We start from the raw sequence: 18,426 nt of genomic DNA, 5'->3' as shown, positions 1-18,426 counted from the left end.
GAAGGGCCAAGCCTTTCGGGCCCTTTGGGCCTTGGGTCAGTGGTCTTAACATACAGCAGAACTCAGGAGAGGTGTTTCTTACAACTTTTTGTTGTCCTCCTTCAGTGGATAGCGATGATGTACACTTTGCACTTTTAGCATAATATCTCCTTCTTTAAAGTTTTTCAGATAAATTATAAAATAGCCATTTGTCAGATGCTGAGTCTGGTACAAATAAGCTATACCACAGCCTTCAGGTTTCCACCCAGCACCAATTTCTAGCAAAGAAAGCCACTAATGCTGTAGACGCCCTCTTAAGGTCTGAGCTTCCTTCTGCTCAACGTCCTGGTCCTTGGGCAGTGGAGGTCCTGCCTGATTTGCTTCAGGCTCACGGTGAATTCTTATCACAAGATGGGGACCATCTTCTTCGCTGACCCTAGTGAATTACAGATGGCTTCCGGGGCACTGAAATTTAGAGAGTGTTATTGTTTTTAAAACGCAAAGTTAGAAATTGCCAGTAAATTGCCATAAGAGTTTTTAGGTGGTTGTTTTTACTTTGCTTCCCCCCCCTCCTTTTTTTAAAGACAGGTTTTGTGTGTGGGAGAAAAAGAGAGAAGGCAGGTTTGGTGATAATTTAAGGTTATTTTAACCAGATACGTTTCTCTGCAGGTAACTTTGAGGGGCAAAAGTGGGTGGTCACAAAAGGGATTAAATAATAAGCGAAATATCCAAGTTCCTGGCTTTTTTGAAAAGATGGGGCTTGCCATTTCCTTTTATTTTCACAACTTCTGTCCAACCAAAGCCTCACACTAATAAGCAGAGAGAAAGAGAAAGCTCTTTAGAAATGCTGGGAGTCTGCAGAGCCGTCAGGGCTTGTCTCCCAGGTGCCTCCAGCCCTGAGACAATTACATTCCGAGTCAGAATCCCCGAGAGTTGAACCCAGAAACGAACTCTTTTGAGGGTTCTCCCTTAAGGAAGCGGCTGTGCACCACCCGAGGCCAATGAGGTGTTAGGCAGTGTGCCTCCGGAGAATTGGGGTGAAAGGAGGGAGGGAGGACTCTCCCAAGTCCGCAGGCATATTGCACTGGCTCCTCGTACATTCAGTTGTAATTTCTAAATTGCAAAGTGGCCAGTGCTTTTTCTGCTTCACAGTCATCGAGTCAATTTCCAACTGCCGGCTGCGCACGGGATTGTAGGAGGGAAGAACCTCGCAACCATCTCTCCTGCATCTTCCGAGGTCCATGCAGTTGAGGACTTATTCTGCCCTAGTCTTTCTATGAGTAAAGCCCACGAAAAGCAACAGACACGCTGCATTGCAAAATCCAGACGTTGTATGGGACTTCCTTAGAAAGAGATGAAAACTTTATAGTGAAGGCTTCAGATCACTCTCATCTTCCCACCTCCTCTTAAAGTTATCCTGTATCCTTCCAGCTATGGAAAATACATAATCATTGTTCTGAGGATATGACCATACACTTCTCAGGTCTGAAAGGTCTAATTTTAAGTCTAGACTCACTTTGAGTGGTTGCTTAGAACGCCCTGACTTTATGGAGAGATGCCCTTAATTCAAAGCACCGGCGAGCAGAGCTACTGCCTGCTACTTGGTGGGTTAGGCTTCTCCGCCGTCTAGAGGACCTCCGCAGTCTCCCTAGGTGCTCAGGCGACCCCTGCTCGGATCTTTCGCTGGGGGGGGAGGGGAAGAGAGACAGAGAGAGAGAGAGAGGGGAGAGACACAGAGACAGAGGGAAGGGAGAAGAGAGGGACGTTTGCATTTCTGGTTCTAACAAGAGAGACGCCCGACCCAGGGCGGTGATAGCATCCTGCAGTGACAGCCGCACCCAACGACCTTATCATGTATATCTCCTTTTGGTGCATGACTCCGTCCCTAGAGAGTTTGGGTGCCCGCTCCCCTAAAAATATCAATCACAAGTCTTAAGGGACACTGATTCTCAGCGTGCAAGGGGCCCGACGAGGAGAAACACATATTCTTGCCAACTTAAGAACGTCACTTGAAGGTTCAATTTCACTTTGCCTTGAGACTCTCTTGGCTTTGTAGGTGTCAGTGCGTCTACACGAATATCCGAGGATCTAATTATATTTTAAGCCTAGGCGTCGGCAGTGAAGACTTCCAAGATATGAACAGGTCTGTGAGGAAAAAGTTGTATTTCACGGTAATATTTTGATCACAGAGTTTTCCAGGACAGGATACATTTCCATCCCGACAGGCCCCACACAGGGTAGCAACACCAGAGTACTTCTGGGCGTCGCGCGTGTGGCCCATCTTCGCGCCGCAAGCTCCCCGCCAACTCTGCACACACGTCCGTTTTCTTTTTTATCCGCGGCGCGGCAGCCCGGAGGTGGCAGCGGAGAGTGAGGGCTGGGGGTCTTCCCGGCCGGCCTCGCCTCTCTCGGTGAGACAGGCGCCGGTCTGGAGGCCGTGGGTGCCCGCAGCCACCTCAAAAATTGAGACGGGTCCTATCAGCGCGCGAGGGGGAAAAGAGGGTGTCTAGTACCGCGGATTTAAAAACTTTCTTCAGTATTATTTTGCTGTTTGAACAGAGGTCTAGGACGGAGTATCTATCTTTAAGATATCTTCCTAAGCCCCCCCCCCCCCCACCTGTCACCGCTATTCGGGAACAGGAACTGTAGCTTCGAGGGCGCGCCCTGGAATTTCTCAGCAATTCAATTCCTGTGCACCCCGTGAGCCAGGACCTGACTCAATTTTGGAGTCCCACAGAGGAGGGATGGGGTTGAGGGGGGTTCCCAGCCAACTCCCAGCCAACCATTCCTTCCCAGAGGTTTCAGCAACTACTAAAAAGGGCGCGCCCGGTGCAACAGTCTTTGGCAGAGGTTCTGCTTAGATCCGTGCATGTGACAGAACTCGAACCAGAGTGATCACGATTCGTATAGCTATATTGGGGTGGGGGGCGTTCAGTCGATATTGGCTGACTTTCCTGGGAAAGAAAGATATGAATTCCAAACAAGGTCATCATTTTTTAGTAATTCGATTTTAATAATAAACACAGAAATTCAATTTTCATTTTTACTTTTAGATTTTACTAGAAATCCCTACTTGGATATCACACGTAACCATTTAGGACGGTGAGGCTGTTATTTAAAGTCATTTTCCCTTAGTGTTTATTTCCTGAGCACGACTGGAAACGACCACTGGGGCCCGCAAGGACTTTTCTCCCACCTTAATCTTGCGTTTCCTTAAGGGCAAGTCCCGCTTCGGTCGGAGGGCGCCGCCTGGAGCGGTGGGTGAGCAGGTGCGCTGGAGCGCTGGAGCGCTGGAGCGCTGGAGCGCAGGGCCCCACCCCACCCCGGGGAAGTAAGGAGGAGAGCTGCACCCCTGTTCCCAGCCGCGACGTGCGCTCCCGGCCCAACCGACAGCGGCGAGAGGACTCCGGAGAGCGAGGCTCCAGACGCTTACTCCTCTCCCCACGCTTTCACACTAGGCCCCCGTGTAGCGTGGTCTGATTTCGAGGCCCCAGGATTACTGAAGAGGACGTGTCTGCTCGCGGTTCCGCCGAGGGTGAACGTGGAGACGCAAGCTGTCCCTCTGCCCACTGCGTTTTGGAGACTTAGAGTTTGACTCCGCATGTTGCGTCAAAGACTTTGCCGAGGGACCCTGGGAACAATTAGGACACACTCGCCTGGGTTAACTCTCCGTTTCCTCCTTTTCCTGCTCTGCCCTCCCCAGCTGCTCCCTGCTTTTTTCCCAGCTGTTCCCTGTCGGGTCCCCCAGAGCCGGAGGCCGCAACAGGTTCCCGACGCAGCTTGACCAGGTTCGGTGCGTCAGGGCGCGAGCACGTGCGGCCGAGCGCGCCCCCGACTTCTCTGGCACCCACCCATCAGTGGTCAGCCTTGTGTCTCCGGGGCATTCTTCCACATTACGCGGGGGGAACCATTTTTTTTCCAGTTGTGGGGGAGCACAAAAGGGTGGGGCAGAGGCGCCAGGGCGCATCCACACCTCGGGAAGAGCCGAGAGAGGGGCCCACGCATCTGTGCCACACGCGTGCCCCGCACGTGTGCTCTCAACTCCCAAGCTCCGAGGAGAGAAGGCGCGCGTCCTGACCCCGCTTTCAGATCTCCTCGCACCCCGAGTTCTGAGCCCTAGGCCCGGGAGCCGGAGGAAGCGACTCGTCAGGTGGCCACAAAAGTGCTGCGCGCTCAGAGGGGCAGTGGGGCAGCCAGTGCGCCTCTCTGCCTGCCGCCGGGAGCGCTCCTTCCTCCCCTAAAGACACCGACTGCCGGTGGCTGGCTGCCCTCTTAGCTTAGCCGAGTTCTGTTTGGCGTGCTCAGCAGGACTGGATAGAGCGCCGGATGGGGACCGGGATCCTTGGAGAGACGGGCTTCTATGCTTTCCTCCGCGTTTCTTCTTCCCCTAGTTAATCCTCTCACTCTTACTTCTTTATGTTTTTATTGAAACTTGTGTTTAGAGAAACTAGGATTTCCAGGACACGTGCCACCTGTCTTAACAGATACAGTGCCCAAGTACCCGTTAGAGACTTCCCCGGGCAGTAGAGGGTGGGGGAGGGCTGCTGCACATGTGAGGACTTCAGAGGGCCGGAACTTGCTAAGATTTTCTGCCTCTGGAAGCTTGCAGGAAAGGATTGTGTTGACTATCTCAAATAGAATTGGACTTTTACAAAGGGTATGGAGGTAGAAAGAGAGAGAGGTCTCTTGATCAGTAGGTTGCAAGTAGGTCAGTGTTTTTCAGACTGAGGGTCCCAACCCACTCATGGTTTGTAAAATCAATACAATGGTTTGTGATCAAAATTTTCTTTCAAAGAAGTAAAAGAGTTACAGAATAGAAATCATGAGTGCTTTGCACAGAGTAGCCAAATATGAAAGGTGTACGTATCGTTTGCTGAAACTTTTCTTGGGCGGTAGTGTAAAATATATCTATGAGTGTGGGTCTTAGTCAAAAAGTTTGAGAGCCACTGCTGATGGACCAGATCGTGCTGGAAGCGAAGGGGAGGGGATATCTATACTGAGAGATGCTGAGAAGGGCATTTCAGCAATGCGGTGATCAGTCCCCTCTCTTCTTTTCTCTCTCTCTTTTTTTTTTGTCCCCATCTCCTCACTGCCCCCTCCTACTCCAGTGGGGTTCCACATCTCTTTATACCCTGGCCTGTTATGTACTTGGAACCCTGCTGGGGATCGTGAGTAAGGGCCAAAGGACAAGCACATAAAGCCACCCCCTTTTCCTTTCCCTCAGCAAACCAGTGCCTGAGAAGAGGGTAAACAGTGAAGAAGGTCTTTGGGGAATCCAATGGGAAGGTAGGGGAGTCCACGTCACATTGCCTACAGACTATATGCCGGGGTTGTCCCATTGGTATGCTCTTGCCCAATACAAGGAAAGGAGCAGAAGCTTTTGAGGAAGGTAGAGATAGGGGTGGATAAAGATAACAAACCATACTGTGAATGCTCAGCTAAGTGGGGACTGAGGAGATGGACGAGGTGGGGGAAACCTGAGTTATTTAATCAAAGTGCCAGAGTGGAAGGCAAACAGAGATGGGAAGGAGAGGACTGGGGTGCCTGAGAAATACAGGATTCTGGGCACCGACGGTAATGTGGATGAGCTTAAAGGAATATGAAGAGATAAAGGATAGCAACTAAAGAGGGTGAATAAAGGATGCTGCGGGGGTGGGTGGGTTGGTGGGGGGCAGGTCTGAGATGAAGGTTGAATGTGGAAGGCACAGTACAACGGTTATGTGAGGAGAGGGTGGCTTTAGGTGTGGGAAGCCTTGGACTGTTGAGGACCACACAGAAGTTTCAAGTTTTGTCATCAGGGAATTAAAAGGAGCAAAATGATTGGCAAGGAAATACGCCTCTCCTGTCGTTCCGTTCTAGCTGAGGGGATTGGAAAGCAGGCTTGTTTCCTAAGAAGGGCTGCGATCTTCAAGCTGGGGGTTGTGGACTTCCTTCCAAGATTCAGGCCACTGGGAAAGGCAGAGCCTGATGTCAGATGAGGCCCCCTTCCATGGTTTCCAAGGTTCCTCCATTACAATTTTTCTCTACCTACCGTCTGAGGCAAGGCTGGATCTCATCTCATGTAATCCTCTCAGCTCCACCCTGTGACGTTCCCATTATTACTTCCATTTTTACAAATGAGGAGATGAGATTCAAAAGTATTGTTAAATGTCCTGGCCTGTCAGTACATGGGATAGCTGGAATTTAAACTCAGAACCAGGACACGCAATTCCAACTGACCTGGTTTTGCGATAGCTGGCCCAGAAGGATTGGACCTTTCTCCACAATGGCTACTGAAACTGGCTGTGGGTTTCTGCTGAGAGTTGAAGAGGTTATTTTAGGTGTGTTCAGACTTCCGGAGTGGAGCACTGACATGAAATCATAATGGGGTGGTGATGATAGTATATTGCTCTTCTCTTACGAGAATAACCCCTTCTCTTCGCCGGGGTTATTTTGACTGCTTTGCATCATTAGGACCTGAAGGAGTTTTGAGTTGCTTGCTTTGCTGCCCAAGAAAAGAAAAGATTGGGAATGATTGCTACATGTGTTTATGTCACTGAGAAAGTCGTATTAAAGGTAGTAAAGAGAAAAAAATGTTTTTCCTCCTCAAGCTGTTTGAATTTCCTTACATTAATCATTTGATCTTTAGCCAGCTTCTAGATTTCCTATCAGGAAAGCCAAATTGCACATCAGTAAGTTCACTTTAGTCACAGCCCTGAGCAGACCACTTTGTGAAGACTGGTTGTGCACGAGCCATTTACTCTTTCTTCTCCTTCTCTATTTGTGATCTATGCGGTGTTTAACTGTTATTAACATTTTCTTAAAGCTACTCTCGTAGTCTACCAAATGCTATAAGTAGATTTTACCTAGAGTGTCAAGCAGAGAGTAATCTTTCTTCAGAAGACTATCTGCATCTAGCTTGGTGTGGTCAAAGGGTGGCAAAGATCATATTATATTACAAAATTTATTGGAATATACACAGTTGACAAACAAAATATGGTGGATTTAGGTCAGCTCTTTGCTTAGACGATAGATTTTGTTCGTCTTTGACATTTAATTTAAGCCTCACTTATCTGAGGGCCGGGAATAGGATAAGTATGTTCTGCATGTGTTATGCTTCCTGTTTTATAAAGCTTTGTTGTCTGCAGCTATCCGGAAATAATTCACAATCAGGGACTTAGGGACAAGGGAGCCTTGTGACATGTTCTGAAAGCGCCTTTCTGAAATGAAGTTCTGAAAAGTTGAATTATGGAGACCCCAACAGGGGTTTTTATTTTGGAGGAATGAAGATAGCTACATTTGTTTTCTTGATCTTTTGCTTAACCATCCTCCCTGCATCCTGAATTGATACAGCTAAAACCAAGCTTCCAGAAATCCGTAATGAATCCATTTGACGCCAGGATCTGTGCTGTGTGTAATTGTCCTGCTCTCAGCAGTGCTGGTCTGAATGTGCCTGGGCCCCATGGATGGAAACAACATCAAAAACATTTGACACATTAGTGACTTATTTTTAATATATCTGAGAAAAAAGTCTGCTGTTGTAAAATCTGCACTTGCAGATGTGTTAGCCCTAAATAACCTTTAAAATTGGTCATGGTGTGGTGGGAGATGTTGGTATTCATGAGTGTTTTGACATGTTTGACATTTTATGTATGGTGTACTGCTCTGTCTGTCTTGTATTTTTCCCCAAATAGTGCATGTTTTGTTGCTAAAATGGAGCTTTTGGTGTTTACATTTGGGGTCTGTAAATCTGCTTATTGGATAAATGATTTGTTGTTATTTATGTAAATAATGTTTTAATGAATTAGGCTATTACTGCTTTCCATGCTATGGCCATAAAAAGAAGACTGTGTATAGAAGAGATAATTTGATTTTTACGTTTTAGAGAAAACATTTACTTGGTACACGTGAGACACCTTACATTTGCTATAGTCCTGGATTAACAAATAAGGAAAAGCAATTCTGTGGAATGGTTATGCCCTCAGAAGCCAAGGAATTTGTGTACCAGAATCTGATGTAATGAACAGAGGTTTTGAAATCAGTCTGAGTAGTATTTGGAATTGTCCTCTACTCATTTATTTTTGGAAGGGTCCCTAGTAGGGAATTGCCATTTGAGCTGAGAAATCTAGGTGGCCTCGAAAAAACACATACTTAAATACATAGAGAATCAGAGATTCAACAGCCTTCTCTGACTAAAATACAGATTTGATAGTGTGGTCGTCTTCCCTCTGTACCCGCCTCTATGTTAGTTCTCCAGGTAGAACTCAGTGAGTTCAAAAGATTCAGCTAATCTTTGGTGAGGCATTTTTCAAATTTATGAGTACCATAGTCCTAAAAGAACTGCCATTTGTTGTTTGAGTATTGGAAAAAGACAACCACCTTCGTGGCCCCTGTACCTTGTGTGACAAACATGAGTGCTACACAAAGTCTGTCCTGAGGTCTGTTCAGATTTATAAGGATAGATTTGGCTGAAAGTTTTGTAATTCGGAATGAATAAGTTGCTAACTACATTTTCCTTCTTTAAAACTGGTGTTGCTAATCATGTGGCTTCTATTTAAATGCTATTTTCTTTAAGACTGCAACTGACTCTGAGGCTTTGACATTTTTTTGTCCCAGATATTTCTCCTGTTTTTAATCTCCACCTGTTGTCACAGGCCAGGACAGCACTGTACCTGCAGGTAGAAGGACAAAGAGGTGACATCCTCTGTCTGGGGTGTCAGAACTGCTTTTCCTCTGGAGTGGAAGTTTTATGTGCACTTTCCTTTGTACCCTTTCCCTGGGGACTGACACATCACCTCCATGACACGCACAGTAATTGTGGCCTGGGGTTTGTAAGAATAGCCTAAGTTTACTTTCAGCTAGCAGAAATATTTAATGTTGCATCTTGCAATTCAAACGGTATCATGAGACCAACTTGCACGCACTCTTGACTTGTAGCTTCCCAGTTTCTCTTCTTGATTAACAAAGCCTGAGGACTTTTACATCCTTTGAGGATCTTCCTGAGGAAAATTTCATTCATAAAACACAAAACAACAGAAAAGTTTAACATCAAAGGTGCAGTGCTGTTTTTTTTTTTTAAATATAGGATTTTAATTTGTAGAGCAATGTGAATGATGATAGTCTGACACTAACAAGATTGTGAATCTCATTTCCTAGGTTATGAGTTAGGAAAAAAAATGCAAGGCTTTTCTTGAATGTGCAGTGGTTTGTATGCTGAACATTGCTTTCATCAAAATACGTACTGTTGATTCATTCATTACATTTCTTGTATGTACTTAACTGAAAGCAGGAAAAAGAAAATCAAGTGCTTGTCTTTTCTTGAGTTAATTTCCCTTAACATGTATTCAAAATAAGCATTCCAATGTAGAATAATATAAAATAGTTATGGAATTTGATGATTATAGGAAAGTTGGTGTGGGTGAGAAACGCATCATTCATTAGGTTGCAAGTGGCAATGGATGATAGAGAAAAGGCAAGGTACTATAAACAAGGAGCTGTAAATAAGCATTTTTCCTTTCTGTAACTAGAATACAAATACTTGCATTATGTAGACATATTCATAAATTTTGATGATAACAGTGAAATCGGACCATAAATATGAAAACTAGGCATATTATTAAATGTATATGATTTTGCAATGAACACTTATTATTTTAAAAAGTCTATGTTCCTATGGCTTTCACTTAGGGAAATCAATCTCCCAGTACTGTGAATAGCCTAATCATTTTTTTTCCTCCAGTTAATAACAGTAACTTCCAAAATTGAAGACTGAACCACAGCAGTCAAACTTAACAACCCTTTGATCAAATTACAAACCCGGTGACTAAAAGGAACATGAAACCTGTGATCCAGTTTCACAAAATCTTATTTGAAATCTTATTCAGATTAACACGAGCACTGTCACATGTGCTGAAAATGGAAAGACCGTAAATACAACGAACTGTTGTCTGACCATAAGCTGACTCGTGTGGTGTGATTTGATGGGGGTGCTGTTATAAGGTTTTCATTTAACCTTGTTACTAACCATCCTTATAATGGACAAACATTGTATTAATCACTCTCACCAAGAGTAGTGAATGGAGAACTTGGTGAGACTGGAGACATGCAGTGGCACAAAGAGAGGTCAGGCATACACGGAGAAAATAAAGCGCTTCTAAGCTGAAAAAGATGAAAGCAAATATGTCCAATACATGTCTCAGCATTGCAAATTTGGAATATGGAATTTGAGTGCAAGAGAAATATTTGTAAAATGTTAATGCTTGGAGTGAAGGCTAGATAAAAAATTAGGTCTCAGTATTCCATGTAAAATGAGAGCAGAAAAGCTGATATGCTTTTTAAGCTGCATGCCCAGGGACTTCTCACCATCAGAACAAGAGAGATGCTAATCCTTTTCTGCAGAAAGCATTGACAAGGCAGTGCCGGAATCCTGCATGCAGTCCCAAACTTCCCAGCACCAGAGGGATGTTGACAAATTGGACAGATTTCAGAGAACCACAACAAAAATGATTAAGGGGCTGGAGCAATTGACTTATAAGGAAAGATTAAAAGAACCAATTATGTATTGCTTACCCACACAAGACAAGCAGTAGAGGAGAGGAGAGACAAGAAAACCATGTATGATTATTTGAAGAGTGTAAATACCAAGGTAGAAGATGAATTGTTTAGATTGGTCCAAGATGGCAGTAACTTTGAGGTAAGGGGAAGAAAAGAAGTAAAGAGGAATTTGGTAGATTGTCAAGAAAATAATTTGCAGTGATGTTATTTGTAAAAGAATGGAAGCAATTTTGAGGAATTAGTGAACTGTATTGCTCCTATTAATGCAAAAGAAAAAAGGCTGCTTTTTCACCACAGGAAAACTTCTAGATGAGGAGGAGGAAAAGGAAGAAAAATCAGTAGTTTACTTCAATTTAGCACGTGAAGAACTTTATGTGGAGTTTAAATTAAATATGACACATTCAAATAAAGGTCAGAGCGAATCTTAAATGAAGCCAGCCTAAAAATAGGACCACTCTTATTTCATAGGTCCTTCTTAGCATTAGCACTACTCTTGACCATATATCCTATAGTAGGCTAATCTTACCTTGGTCAATGTAATAAGAGGATCTTAGTGTTTTCTTTTAATAAAATATTCCTCTTCATGGAATTGTTCTCATAATGGAAGTGATGTTGATGGAACTCAGCCCAGTATCAAATTGATAAAAGAACCAAGAAGTGTTCTCATTTGTATTTTATTAGTGTTCTTTTCTGGCATGCCCCTCTGAAACTTGGCTCAGCTTGGAAGGGAAAAGAACGAATGGAATGAAGTGGCCACTTGAAATTATAATAAGCATGGAAGTGAGGGAAAGGATTTTACAAAGCATCCTCCTCTAGAAGCCAAGCAAAGGAAAAAAGATTTCTTCCAGTGTCAACGAGACATAGAAATGGATCTAAAAACATAAATGGCAAAGAGAAAAAAAAAAGAAAGAAGTGAACGCAAGGCCTCTAAGAATCTCCTGCTTTCTCTGTCTTAGTGAGAGAGTGCTTTTCCTGTGCTTGAGGATGCAGCATGTGAGGTGGAGAGATGCAGAAGGAGAATCTCATTAACGTGAGCTCTCCACTCCCCATGCACTCTGAAACTGCCTGCTGTCAGGCTACGGAGAAGCCCACATATGCAGAAGGCTGTGCGTAATGATTTCTGGAGAGGATCCTATGAATGATTCCATGATAACACTGACTTATAGGTTGTCTTTATTTGAACTGCTATTTACTATACGTATAATTTAAGCTTCTAACAGTGAGGTCTCATATTGGAGGAGCACACAGGTATTTTCCCTGAAGCTATGTAGTCAGTTGATATCTAAACTCTGGAGGATTTACTGTGCTAATTGGAAGGGGGGGGGAGGAAAAAAACCCAACATTTGTTTTAGTTTTGGGGGGGATGCTGTTGTTTATATCTAATACGTGATGGCTTGTGTCCGTTATAGCCAATTCGTTCTATTGGAAGTGTCTTTATTTTATTATTATTTTTTTAAGGATTTTATTTATTTATTTGACAGAAAGAGAGAGAGAGAGAGAGACAGAACAAGCAGGGGGAGCGGCAGGCAGAGGGAGAAGCAGACTCCCTGCAGGGAGCCTGATGTGGGGTTCCATCCCAGGACCCTGAGATCATGACCTGAGCTGAAGGTAGATGCTTACCGACTGAGCTACCCAGGTGCCCCTGGAAGTAGCTTTAAATTTGTAATAGGTGTGTTTTAGACCAAAACTTGCCCCATAATTTTAGTTTCAAGATGACATATAAAATATCTGTATGGTATCTTCTTACTTCGTTGTAGGAGATTCCAAGTGTTTTTCCTTATTATTTATTCAAAATAATGTTGTAGTGAAACTAATATAATGTTGCATGTCAACTCTATCTCAATGAAAGAAAAAGGAGAAAAAGTGATGTTTTAAAAAATGCATTGCCCTAATAAAAGTCAATGAGCTATATTTACTAGACAGTTTTATTAAGTGAAGAGGGTGCCCTAAGATTTAAGTTGATTTTTTTTCATTTTGTAAATGGTTATAATTTCTGTTTTTATTTTAGCAAGCTCTTCATCCCAGAGATTTAATTAAATCATTTTGCCTTAAAAAGCAAGGAGAAGGGATTACACAGGTAGACAGACTATGCTGTGAGCAAATATTTCTAATAGCTAAACTGCTTTACTTTTGTTACTGTGTTAATGATTTAGTGGGAAAATGACCTTATTTTTGCACAAAAGAAATAATTAGAGTAAACAAAGCTGTTATCATTGACTTTTTCTGCTAAACCTAACGATAAACTCTAACAAGAGTCTCTGATGTGACTGTACATTTAAAAATACCAATATGGATAAAGAAGGGAGTTGGTTTTTGTTTCCAGTTTTATGATTAGCTTATTTCAAACATTTTTAATTCTTCTGATCATTTAAGGAAATGTTGAATTTTAGATTATTTTGTTTACAGTGCTTATACCTTGGTTCTAAAACTGTTAAAGACAAGGCATTTTTATTATACTAATTTATTCAATAACCAAGAATTTGTTGTGATACTGAGCTTTTTTTAAATTAATCACTTCCTTTTTTTTTTTTTTTGGTTTTAGGCTTGTCATGGCTTCAGTGTGGAAACTTAGTCCTAACCCTTCAATTTGCATGTTAAACATTTTATTTAGTTCTTTTTTTCATTTTATTTACTTTAATCCTTACATTATTTTGAGCTCTGGTTTTTGACCACAAAACTTCTGAAGTGATTATGCAATTTTGTTTTTCTTTTTGTCCTGTTTGTCGTTCCTCTCTATCTTTTGAAAGCATAGGACAAGTCCAACCAGGCTGGAGGGGCCATGTCCATGAAGCTCAGAGTTATGCAATTAGACTGTGTAAATGAGTTCTTTAGATCCTTTCAAATTCACTACATCATTGCACACCATGTGAATTTTCCTTGGGTACAAGAACATTGTTATTAGCTATGACATAATTTGTGCGATGTTTATAATGTCTATTTTGTGAATTAGAGTGATTTTTGAGGCAGTTAACATTTGTTATCTTCTTAGGAAGATAAGCACTTGTCTGTTTATAGAATTGTAAAATGACAAAGCTTAAAGTAGTCTCACAAACTTGACTAAAGCCATCTTTCTTTCTCTTGGCCAGTCTTGTTTTGCTTCCCTTGCATGTCAAAGACAATATCCCAGTTTATTTCTAACTGCACAAAGGGTAACATGTCATGGAATGAGGATTTGAAAAAAATTTTATGAGCACTGTAATATTTAGATGCTAACTACTTTGAATATGTCATTAAAAGGAATGAAAGATTTATCTTTAGATAAATTTCTGGGACCTAGTGAAAATCCTTAGGCACTCAAGTGTTTTACCCCATAGTGCATTAACACATTTATATTCCAGATAAACATTTCAGAAATGAGTGTTTTTAGGCCCACTTTAGGAAGGGCATATTTTGCATATAAAATATTATGATACAGTGACAGAATATTATAGCATTTAGTGAATGATTTCGTGACTACTCTCCCAAGTGTTTTTAGGATGCCAAGTGTATCTAAATTACATTATGTACATTTGGCTTACTTATACAAAATGTATTTATTTATAGAAAAAGTATTTTGTTTGAGATGATTTTTTAACATATGTGAATAACTTCCATTGATTTTTTTCCAAGGAATAGGATGTCTTTGAGTTGGTATGAACATGAGAGTTTTTGACAATGGTTAGCTTTGTTGCTTAACACTTTCTTTGTGGGTTTATAAATAATGACTTATGTTCCTAAGATATACAATGTAGAGGAAACTCTTGAGGCAGTAGACATAGTATTACATATACAGACATAAAATTGCTCTGACACTGATTAGGGCATAAATAATGGCATACCTAACCAAAGGCAAGTAAAACATTTGTTTAGTAATTAAAATGAAATTTATTTGCAGGTTCAAAGTTTGTCTGTTTAAAACAGACTAGGTCAGATAGATAAAACGTAGGCAAGTAGACAGATACACAGTGTCCAGTTTTGCATCATTCTGAGTACCTTGAACTTCCAAAGAGTTTCTAGGATCTGTAGGCATGTGGAAATAGAAACTTTGACATGCTCAATAGGATGAACCCTTGTCTTAGAGCTGTTTATTTCCTATAGGTGTATATAAGACTCTGTGTATATATCCTGCTCCCTGTTCTTTTCTATTTGGAGTTTTTAGAGAAGAATTAGCCTAGTTTGTGCTGATATCAGGAACCCTTCAGGAATTAGATTAGTTGCCTGGTTTAAAGCTATATGTTTTCGAAAAAGAAAGGGAAGAAGCAGGCTCCAGGGGAAAGGTAGCTTTTGACTCTTTCAGGAGTATGTTGGGAAATAGTTCTGAATATTTGGATATAAATGTGGAAGTTGACTAAATGCAAGATAATACTTATTCCACAGCTCAAGAATCCAGTGCATTTTATCATGTACAAGATTGAGTGAGATTCCTGGCACTTCCTATGAGCATTGAAATAAAATTAGCAATCATTGGTAACCCACTTACATTTATTGCGCATTGCCAACGACAAGCTCTGTTACCTTGAGCAATTTGCCTATATTGTCTATGCCTCAGTTTCCTCATCTGTCAATGAGATAAAAACAGCCTGGGACATAATTAATCCCCAGTAAAATAGTTCTATTTTTATTATTTCTCTTACCACTATTTCATTAGGGTCTGAGAATACAGTTCTTTCATTTCATTTCCATCTTCCACTCATTACTTTGTATTATCAGGTGGTTTATAATGTTGTTCATCATGAAGGGCCTTGTTTGAGTTCTTTTATTTGACCAGTCTTGACTGCCAATTCTCTATGTGCTAGTGTAGAAAAATGGGACATACAAAGAAGATATCCATAGTCATTGCTCTCAAGTCTCTTAGAGTTTAGTAAGGTAGACAGTTGTGAAAACAAACACCTTCAGCACAGTATGTTAATAACCCTAAACAGGGACCCATAAGCCATATGTTGGGATAGAGTGTCCAAGAATGCCTGGGAGCATCCTCTCTTTTGTAGAGGAAGGAGTTTACTTTTAAGACAATAAAGGGAATGTATATATAGAGGAATATAAAAGGCCTAGGGTTTTTTTGGGGGGAAATGATGGCATATAAAATCCAAGGAGGGGACATTGGCAGGGATTAGATTGGTAATCAGAATCTGGATTCTGCAAAGGCATAGAAAAGAATTTATATTTTATACTTTCACCAACAAACAGTAGGGAGCAATTAATAAAATAATGAAACTTCAACTGGGAAATAAAACTATCTGATTAAATTTTTATAAAGATCACTCTGGCTATGCCATTCTGATTACTGGTTTTGTCGTTGGTGGTTGTGGTTGGTCGGTTGGTTTTGTATAATGGCCTCTTTAGGATCTTCTTTTTAACTTTAGTATTATAAAATTTTTCTGGGCTATGTTATGGGTCTTTCTCAATTTATTATGCTGTGTTGTGTGTTCAGTGGGCCACCTCAATCGAGAACGCCATTCAGTTTTGGGAAAATATCCTCAATTACTTCTTTCAAATGTTTCCCTATTTTGGGGGGGGGTAAATTTTTTCTCTTTTGGGAATTCCTGAGGAAAAACTAAGGGTTTTGGACTTTCTGAATTAATCTTTTAATATGACAGTTTTCCTTTTTTGCTCTTATTTCTAACAAGCAATAATCAGAGACCATTTTTTAAAACTGTAAGCTAGTAAAACATTAAGTGCATAGACAATATCCTTTGTTGGTGAGGATGAGGGGAAATGATCCATTTCCTAAAATTGATGTGTGTGTAAACTGGGATAGCATTTTTGGAAGGCGATTTGGCAATACCTATTTAAATAGGCTCCAAAATTAAGTATCCTTCCTAGAGAAATTCTTCATAAGGGAAAAGATATATGCTCAGAGATGCTTAGTGTAGCATTGTTTGTAGGAGTGAAGCTTGAAAAGAACTAAATAGTTTTTTAGGAGAATTATTAAATAAATTTTGATCTATTTAAACTATAGAACATAGCATAATTCTATATGGGTAAAAATATGGGTAAGATAGATAAATCTGGCTATGGTAAATCTCTAAGAAATATTGTTAAGAATAATATATATATATAGTTACATAGCATGTTCTTATGATCTGGTGCCTATTCCAATGTGTATGGAGGTTCCCCACACCAACAGGCAATCTTGTGCACCAGTTGGGTATCTTATAATTCAACTCAGTTCTGATATTATCTACCTGGAGATAGCATCGGATCCCACAGGGTAAGGGCTTAGCTGCACGAGACTACACCCCCAACTTCCTTGAGACACCAACCATAAGCCCAAGTTATTATCTGTGCTTCTGACCAACTGGTCAGAGTGGAGCTTCCAACAACCCCCTCCAACTGAAGATGCCAACTGATTGCAAGCCTGGGTTGTTACCTATACTTCTGACTGACTGGCTGTAAATCAGTTTCCCAAGACCCCCTCCTCAGGTTCTATTCATTTGCTAGAGGGCCTCGCAGAGCTCAGAAACATTTTACTTACTAGATCACCAGTTTATTATAAAAGGATATAACTCAGGAATAGCCAAATGGAAGAGATGCATAGGGTAGGATATGAAGAAAGGGTGCAGAGCTTCCATGCCCTCTCCAAGAGCATCATTCTCCATGTGTTCACCAATCTAGAAACTCTCTGAACCCTGCCCTTTGGTGTTTTTCTTGAAGTTCTATTATATAAGCCCGATTGATTTAATCATTGGCCATTGGCTATTAAACTCAGTCTCAAGGCCCTTTCCCCTGGCAGAGGTGGGGAAGGATGGGACTGAAAGTTCTAATGCTCTAACTACATGGTTGGTTCTCCTGGCAACAAGGCAAGATCCTTAAGTGCTCCAAAAGTCACCTCATTCATATAACAAAAGACCTTAATCACTCTCATCAAATAAGAAATTCCAAGGGTTGGGGCGCCTGGGTGGCTCAGTTGTTAAGCCTCTGCTTTCAGCTGGGGTCTTGATCCCAGGGTCCTGGGATGGAGCCCCACATTGAGCCCCACATCGGGCTCCCTGCTCCGTGGGAGGCCAGCTTCTTCCTCTCCCACTTCTCCTGCTTGTGTTCCTTCTCTTGCTGTCTCTCTCTCTCTGTCAAATAAATAAATCAAATCTTAAAAAAAAGAAATTCCAAGGGTTTTAGCAAAGACTAAATACATATTTCTTATTATAAATTACAATATCATACCTATATAATTTGATGTATATACAAACACAATATATGTATTTATAAATAAAATCACTATATAGATGTTACATGTAATACTTAACACATGAATCTAAATGTACAACCTTCTGAAATGTTGCATATCACTTATTTTTTTATTAGTTTTTTTTTCAGCTTTATTGAGAAATAATTGACATACATCACTGTATAAGTTTAAGGCATACAGCATAATGGTTTGATTTATATATATTGTGAAATGATTACCATTTTAGGTTCAGCTAACATCCATCTTCTCATATAGATGAAATATGGATAAAATAAAGATAAAAAAAGAAGAAAAGAAAAAAGGAAAAAAAAACCTACTTTAGCTATAATGAGAACTTTTAGGTCTTACTCTCTTAACAACTTGCCTATGTATCATACATCAGTGTTAGTCATAGACATCATGTTGTACCTTACATCCTTAGTGCTTATTTATCTTATAACTGGAAGTTTGTATCCTTTGATCACCTTCCCCCATGCCCTGCTTTTGGTAATCACAAATCTGATCTCTTTTTCTATGAGTTTGGATTCTTTTTTTCTTTTTCTTTTTTTAGATTCCACATGTAAATGAGATCATACTGAATTTGTCTTTCTTTGTCTGACTTATTTCACTTTACTTAATGCCTTCCAGATCCATCCATGTTGTCACAAAAGGTAGGATTTCCTTGTCTTTTTTTTTAATGGTTGAATAATATTCGTATTTCTTTATTCATGTATTCACCAAAGGACACAGGTTTTTTCCATGTCTTGCTT

Source organism: Zalophus californianus, chromosome 3, assembly GCF_009762305.2.
Source record: "Zalophus californianus isolate mZalCal1 chromosome 3, mZalCal1.pri.v2, whole genome shotgun sequence".
Lineage (NCBI taxonomy): Eukaryota > Metazoa > Chordata > Mammalia > Carnivora > Otariidae > Zalophus > Zalophus californianus.
The sequence above is the reverse complement of the archived record's forward strand: the minus strand, read 5'-3'. Positions refer to the sequence as shown.